This window comes from Dipodomys spectabilis, unplaced genomic scaffold (assembly GCF_019054845.1).
Source record: "Dipodomys spectabilis isolate Male_0828 unplaced genomic scaffold, ASM1905484v1 ptg000301l, whole genome shotgun sequence".
In the NCBI taxonomy this organism is placed as follows: domain Eukaryota; kingdom Metazoa; phylum Chordata; class Mammalia; order Rodentia; family Heteromyidae; genus Dipodomys; species Dipodomys spectabilis.
Genome location: NW_024870978.1, coordinates 4,035,882 through 4,044,451, shown reverse-complemented (window position 1 = coordinate 4,044,451; position 8,570 = coordinate 4,035,882). Strand labels below are relative to the sequence as shown.

Here is an 8,570-nt window from a genome sequence, read left to right as displayed (position 1 = left end):
AAGTAGTGCTATGACTCACCTGGTAGAGTGGTATCATTTAGCTGAAGTGCAGAGGGACAGTGCCCAAGCCCAGAGTTGAAGCACCCACCCCTGACCATAATGGCTAAAATCAAGAACTCTAATAACAACAGATGCTAGAGGGGATGTGGACAGAAGGGAACCATACTGCATTGTTGGTGAGAGTGTAAACATGTTCAACTTTGGAAATTAGGATGGAGGTTCCTCAAAAGACTCCACATAAAGCTCCCCTCTGACCCAGGAATCCCACTTTTGGGCATTTACCCAAATGATCACAAACAAGATTATACTAAAGCTACCAGAACAACTTTGCTTATTGCAGCATTATTTACCATAGCTAAGATATGAAACCAAGCCAGATACCCCTCAGCAGATGAATGTATCAAGAAAATGTTGTATATAGGGGCTGAGAAGGTGGCTCAGTGGAAGGGCGCTTGCCTTGCATGCATGAGGCCCTGGTTTAGATTCCCCAGCACCACATAAGCAGAAAAAAAAGCCAGAAGTGCTGCTATGGCTCAAGTGGTATCGTGCTAGCATTGAGCTGAAATGCTGAGGGACAGCACGACGGGACTCAAAAAAATAAAAAGAAAATGTGTTATACATACACAATGGAATTCTATGCCTCCATCAGAAAGAATGAGATTGCCCAATTTATGAGAAAATGGAAAGATTTGGAAAAAATCATATTAAATGTAGTTAGCCAGGCCCAGATAAACATAGGTCCCATGGTTTCCCTTATTTGCAATAACTCAATATATGTCTGATACAAGCAGAAATGTTCAGAAATGTTGATGTTAGGAGAAATGAACCCCAAGATAAGGATTCAAATGGTTTTTCTTATGATTGTTTCGAACATTTTTATTAGTTGATTTCTTTGTTGCTTTGTATGTCCCTTCACCACGGAATAACCCCTGTTTTCACTGTATTTGGTGTTGGTATAATTTTTGGAGGGGAAAGGAAATAACATATCGTTTAAATAAGGATACAGGTGGACCAATTGAACAATGAGATATACAAGTCGTTATGTCAAAAAATGAACTTTACAACTTTTGGGTGGGGGTTTGGGGGTGGGACAAGGGAAGGGATGGGAAGGGTAAACAAAGGAGAAGGAAATAATACTTGATAAGAAATGTACTCAATATCTTTTCCATGTAATTGTAACCCCTCTGTACGGTATTTTCACAATTAAAAAAAATCCATTTATCAGAAAAAACAGTATGGGTTTCCACAGAATTAAACTGTTTTCAGTACTTTAAGGATGGTATCAAAGAAATATATGCGTTTTTTTTTTTTTGCATGGTTGCTTGTTTGTTTAGTTTGTGCTGATTCTGGGGCTTGAACTCAGAGGCTGGACCATGTCCCTGAACAATACTGTCTTCCCTGCCCAACTGCCCCCCAAACCAGTACTCTACTTCCTGAGCTAATTCTCCACTTCTGGCTCTTTTGATGTTTAATTACAGACAAGAATTTGACAGATTCTCTTGCCTTGGTTGGATTTGAACTGAGATAGTACGAAAGCCAAGTGACATCAACTGTAACAAGATTTCTGTTTTGAACCATGAAAATCTAGATGAAGTTTATTATAAAGCTAATATTAATTGCCTCTGGCTTTTTTGTGCCATGACTTACCGAAAAGATTTCCAAATCTTACTTAGACTACCTTTCTCATTTTGAATACAAGTGATGAAAAAAAGCCTGGATGTTTGAATTTACAGGAATAAACTTCACCTGATGTCTAAGCACATTCCTGGCAATAATTGTCGTGACCTATTAGCTAAACTTTTTTTTTCAACACATTATTCTATTATAGGTAAAGTAGATGAATTATGGGCTCTTGTCAGGTATCATTATGGAAAGAGTAATTATATATTCTAAATATGGGTTCTTTATATTGTAATTACTATCTAAATGACTTTTTTTGACAGTCCTGGGGCTTGAACTCAGGGCCCGAGAAATGTTCCTGAGCTATTTTTTTCTTTGCTCAAGTCTAGTACTCTAACACTTGAGCCAAAGCACCACTTCCAGTGTTTCTTTTTCTGTTAATTTGGTGTTGAGGAATTGAACCCAGGGTGTCATGCATGCTAGGCAATCAATGTAACATGAAGCCATATTCCCAGAGCCCTAAATGACTTTCTTAAGATGTCATTACTTTTTCATTCCATTACTATGTATTATAATTTGGGGCAGGTGGTAGAAAAGAAATGGAAAAACATACTAAGTCCAGTAAGGCTTACCTTCCTATCACATCACTAAGGAAGTACAGTGTTAAGATCTGTGGGACTCTTAGGGCTGTTCCATGTGATATTAACATTCATCTCTGACATCCATAACATTCTGCTTCCACTTTCAAGGTCAAGAGCCAAATATCTAAGCCTTTTTATTGATTGGGTGTGTTTTCTAGGAATGAAGAAGGAGGATGTGGAAGGTGAAGGTGGAAAAATATGTATATTGGCTTCTGTCCACAATTTTGGATTTTTATAAAGTGCTACTGATGAACTAACATTTATATCTAATTGATTATGCTATCTGCATCAGATACAGATAAATGAAGGCATTTATTCTGGTGGATAGTCACATATATTACCAAAATCTATTTCTGAAAAAAACGAGATACTAGGTAGGAAAGAATAAAGAATTGTCTATAAAATGGTTTCTTTTCCTAGCAGAACAAAATTTAGTATTGAAATGATTACTCCAGCTTTCTCTGAGATTTTATGCTCTCTCAGTATCAAAATTTTCTCTAATTCCTGTAACATCCAAGCATAAAAGACATCATTTGAAGATCTCAGTAGTTTCAGAAACAAAGGTACATAGTAGCTTCCTTCCTTCAGAGACATGTGATGGCAAGTATGATTGATCATATTATAGTTCTCTTCATTTTTATCTTTATCTCAAGTGATGCATATCTTGGCATATTACACTATGTCCTGCATCAGCTCCCTGTAGGTGAGATTTACCTCTACTCTGCAATGTCAAGATGGGTCATGTGACTTACTTCAGCTTACAAAAATGAGCAAGAAGGGGTGAAAGACTATTTCTAGGAGAAGAATTTTATCTCATTGTTTGTGTCTAACAGCTGACTTGTTTTCCCTTAGCTATAAAATAGCATGTCTCCTGAGGGAATCTTCTTTCAACTTAAATACTGGAAGAATATAGCATGTGAAATTGAGGCAAAACTCAAATACAGCCACATACATATAACACAGCAAGAACTAAGCTAATATTAGAATATGATATTAAGATATGTGTTTCTTCCCATCCTTGTATACCGATAGTTGAATATAGCAGACCAGAATTTAACAAATATTAAACAAGAACTAAAAAATAGATAACGTTTCCTGTATGAGGCTATTACACTTTTTTATAAATAAGCATTCACCATTTGATCACTTGTGGGATTTTTTTTTCTACTCTAGAGCACTGTATCTAATATCCCCAATGATTATCCAGACCTTGTGATTGAGATGAGGAAGAATAAAATATCTAGATTTCTCTTTTCCTCTTCTCCTTTTTCTAGTGTGAATTCTCATCTTTCTCCAAATTCTCCAATTAATAAAGGAAGAATGACACATTGCAAATATCAAGCTAAAGTCTTCAAAGCAAGAATTTCATTCTTTCAGAAATAGGTGAATTAAATCAGAGTGTCTCGAGGAAGAATAAAATCATGATTATTTTTCCCTGTCTAGCTTCCATCATAGTGTCTGAACATGACTCTAAATATCTAATAAACCACTTGCCTTGGCTAATTTTTTAAAAAGTTTTTTTAAATAAATAGTAATTTTTTAAAGTTTTTAAAAATAATTTTTAAAGAAATACTAATTTGTTGTGTGCTTTTGGCAGGCATGAAATAAGACTGCATTAACATTGCTTGTTGAGAGGGTAAATTTTGTCAGAATCTAAGCATAATTACAAATATATTATTTTAAGATAACTAGTTATAGGTACATTTTTTACATGAAAGGACAATATTTATTTAAACAGAGCTCAATGGGGGACCATGGTATCATCAGAGTGCATCCAGAGGCAAAAGGGAGGAGGGGCCAAATGAGAATCAATGGCACTCCCACACCTTTACTATTTGATCTACACTGCCAGTCACCACATAGAAGGCCATCTTGTGGAAATCCAAGGAGGTAACAGTGTTGATGCGCATTGTCTTGTCATCAGCACAACTCAAAATAAATTTCCCCCCAGAATGGAACAGAACTCCATGTATCCAGTTATCATGACCCACAAGAGTCATAAGTCACATGCCAATGCTGACATCCCACATCTTAATAGTTTTGTCTCTGGATCCAGATCCCAAGAATGGCCCGGGATTGCCACTTTTTTTAGTCTCAGATCCTGTTGCTTCAGAGATGGAAGAATATGAACTTTCTGGAGCCCAGGAAATGCATTTCACCACATGCTCATGTTCTCGGAGCTCTGCTTTGCACTCCTTTGTTGCTAAGACCCACACACGACCAGTCTGGTCATTGGAACAGCTGTCTATCAGAGTGCCATGCTGATTTGGCCGTACCATACCTACCCATTCTCTGTGTCCTGTAAATGTCTTCACACAGTAGCCAGTTTGCACTTCCCACATTTTTATAGTTTTATCTAGTTAAGCAGACACTATATGATCTCCATTAGGCATGATGGCTACTGAAGAGACATTGTGGTCACGGCCATGCATGGTTCTGGTGCATTCAAAGCCTTGAAAATCCCATAGTTTAATGGTCATATCTGCAGAACAGGAAGCCAGTAGCTTGCCACTTTGGTCAAAGGAAATATCCTTTAAAGAATCTGTATGTCCCTTAAGAGTTCGTTCAGAATCTCTAGTCTCATAATCCCACACCATAATTGTACCATCCTCTGAAGCAGAGACCATGACACTGAACACAGGATGGAAAATGACTCGAGTGACTGGACTCCTGTGACAACTCAATGTATATTTTTCTGGTGGATGGGGAATCCATTCTTTTGGATCTTGTTTCTGACGTAAATTCGTCTTTTGCTTCATTTAGATTTGATTCTAATTCCATAACCTTCTTTTGTAATATAATAACAGATGTCCATTTTTTTCCAAAAGTCCAACACTTTTTCATCTAATTCTTCATTCATATCTAATTCAGCTTCCTTTTTAAAAACCGAATAAGCTTCTTCATAGCCATTTGAAACAAGATAATCTGCTATAGCTCTATTTAGTTCATCTCATTGTCTCTGGGACAGCACCATTTTGGCTTTAATGTGAAGCTTATTTGAGATAGTGGGATGTCCCTCATACAGGAAATCAAGAAGCTTTGTAATCCTTGAATTTATAATTAAATATGCCACTAAGTGGCTTCCACACAGAGGAAAGTATTCTTTTTCTTTTTTTGTTTGTAGTAAACTTTTATTGAAATAATATTTGTAAATTAAATTTGACAAACTTTAATGTGTATTAATATCAAACCTCATTTCTTTACACATAATTCACATTAAGACATTGAAAATACATTTAGCAAAATTTTTCATTTAAAGTGACTTATCTGTGTCATATTTTTTTTAGTTGTCTGTTTATTTTATTTTTTTAATTTTAATTTTAATTTTTTGTGAAGGGTAAACAAAGGAGGAGGCTGCAATGCTTGATAAGAAATGTACTCATTATCTTGCCCAAGTAATTGTAACACCTCTGTACAGTATGTTCACAAAAAATGAAAGTATTCTTTTCCAAGTGAATCCAGTAATCAGGAAATAGTTAACAAGTAATGTTCATTCCACCTTAGTACTGCTTGACTTCTAGTTCTATAGGTACATTTTTAACATAACATACACACAGAGACATCTTTTTTCTTTTTTTCCGTAGTTCAGGTCATTCAAATAGCTGTGTTTCTTTCAGAAATATATTAGACACAAAAACGTTACAAAAAGAAAACCAGGATTGGGTGGTGCATACTTTAAAAATAGCAGTCAAATAAATATTAACCATAATTCCAAAATAATAGCAGCCAAATTCTCTTGAAAAGAGAAGGTTTGAAGCAAAATGTGTAAAAAGTGATAGTGCCAGAACTGCTTCAGGAGCTGCTCTCTGGGATTTAGGGGTTTTAGTACATAAAAATATTTAAATCAGGATTAATTGCTTTCAGGGACTAATTTTTTTTCTAGTTATATTTCACTGAAGAAATATGTTGTTCAAATTTAATGAAATAATAACAGGTTATAGTAGAAAGATTGCTACAAACTCATTGTTGTAGGCAGCAAAATACCTTCCCAACATATCTATCATCCCCAAATATCTAATCCCTCAAATGTAGATTTGCAGTATATGTGTGTGTGTGTGTGTGTGTGTATATATATATATATATATATATATATATATATACATGTTTGTAAAAAAATGACCTTTTATTACCCAAGGAACACAAATTTGAATAATTATCAGATAGGGAAGTATACTCAAATGAGTATTTAACAGTTCCAGCTGTAGTTGGAAAGGGACATGATTAGGTAAGAACAATCAGAAAGATGTAAAAATGCTAAATTAGAAGATAAAGGACAAGACAACATCACAGATTCTGAAGTTTCTTGAAAGCAGAACAGGAAGTAAAAGTCTTTTCCACTAGAATCATCTGAAAATATTTCAGCTCTGTTGGTGGCTCGATTTAAATCTAGTGAGACATCTTTTAGATTTCTGTCCTTGAGAACTGTAAAATGATAAATATGGATTATACAGGCCACGTAACTTGTAGAAATTTGTTACAGCAGATTTTGTATAGTAAACTAAATGAATTACAGACTTTTCCTGATGCAACTACAGGGACACCACATATCATGGTTTCGGAAAATAAGAAAAAGTTGCCACCGGCTTTGTACACATGTATGATGTACATAAAACAGCACTGCCTATCACTTATCAATTAATTATACTTCTGGCATATAAGCATATAAACATATAAATATGAATTATGTGAGAAATGTGTCATTTACTCAATTGATTTAATGACAACTAAAATGAGAAAACATGCCTCTATATTTATATAAGCTAGTATATCAGGTAAGGATTTAAAAAAATTAGAATATATATTTTAACATTTATGTCAAAATATTTGTTTATTTGTCTGTTTATCTTTAATTTTTATCACTCATGAGGGCTTGAAATCTGGGCCTGGAAGCTCTCCCTCAGCTCTTCAGCTCAAAGCTAGTGCTCTACCACTTGATCCACTGCCAATTTTCTGGTGGCTCATTGGGGAGTCTCACTGACTTTCCTGCCTAGGCTGACTTGAACCATGATTCTCAGCTCTCAGACTCCTTAGTAGCAAGGATTACAAGAAGGAACCACTGGCACTAGCTACATAATTATTTTTTACACATTTATGAAATATTGAGTTGTAATCCCATACATTTATATGTTGTGTAATGATCAAGCTATATCATATCCCTTAGTTTCTGTATGTAACATTTCTTTTTAGTGAGACTACTCAAAACCTTATCTTTTGGCGGTGATGAAATACCTATTCTTACCTATAATCACTTTGCTTCTTGTGCTAGACAATTAATATATTTATTTTATTCATGGAAGTCTGCTAATTAAAATTATATAAAACATGCATTTTAAAGTCGAAGAAATTCATGGTTCCATTACTTGTTTTAGGAAAACAATTGTGCCTTTTGTTTTCAATTATATTTCTTTGGGAATGTGAAATATTCATTAATTTAACAGTTAAAATTTATAACAGTTACTTTATATCAAGTTGATTCAAACGTATTTGAAAAATGCACACATAACCCAAATATACTTCCACTTTCTTCTACCACATAATTAAAATAACAGTAAAGCAAAGCTTGGTGTTAGATGTTCATGTGTAAAGTCCTAGAAACTCAGGACTCTAAGGCCTGAATATTTTGATTCAATGTCAGTTTAAACAGACAAAAATGTGAAAAGTTATCTCCAATTATCCAGCAAGAAGGAGAAGGTGATGTGGCTCAAGGAATAGAATGTCATCAGCCATGAGTAAAAAATTCAAGGGAGACCACTAAACATTGAGTTCAAGCCTTACAAATGGCATATATACACAACACAACAATAGAAATGTATTATGTACATCAATAATGAGGACAAAATAGTAGAAAAAATCATGAGAAATTTTGTGTAAGCATCTGGAAGACAGAAATCTTTAGAAAGAACTTTGATTTAGGAGAGGGAAAATCATAGTCTCATTTGTAATCTCATTGTAGTCATTGTGTTGAAACCTGGCTACTGGGTAACTCGTGAAAGAGTAGATTAGATTACCTGTCCTAGCAGACATTGCCTGTGACTATGCACCATCCCACTCGGCAAAAATCTAAAATCGTGCTTGTTAATTTAAAAAGAACCTCATGTTAGAGGTTCTTTGGTTCACATAGACAAGGATCCTAATTTTGAAGCTTCAGACCAGAGCTTTTGTTAATAATCCCTCCTGCTTTAACCCCCCGACCTTCCCTTGTGCAGGTATACCTTATTTAGCTGGTACCAAGCCAAAGCATTGAACTAGACCCCCCCCCCCCCGCCTTAATCCCTACTTTCCTCCAGGTGTAACTCATTTCACATTCTA

At 35.1% G+C, this 8,570-nt stretch overlaps 1 pseudogene; it reads right to left on the bottom strand.

Annotated features, from left to right (window-relative positions):
* Positions 1-4,069: 4,069 nt before the first annotated feature.
* On the bottom strand, positions 4,070-5,235 carry LOC122127436 (annotated as a pseudogene).
* Between the last annotated feature and the right edge of the window lie 3,335 nt (positions 5,236-8,570).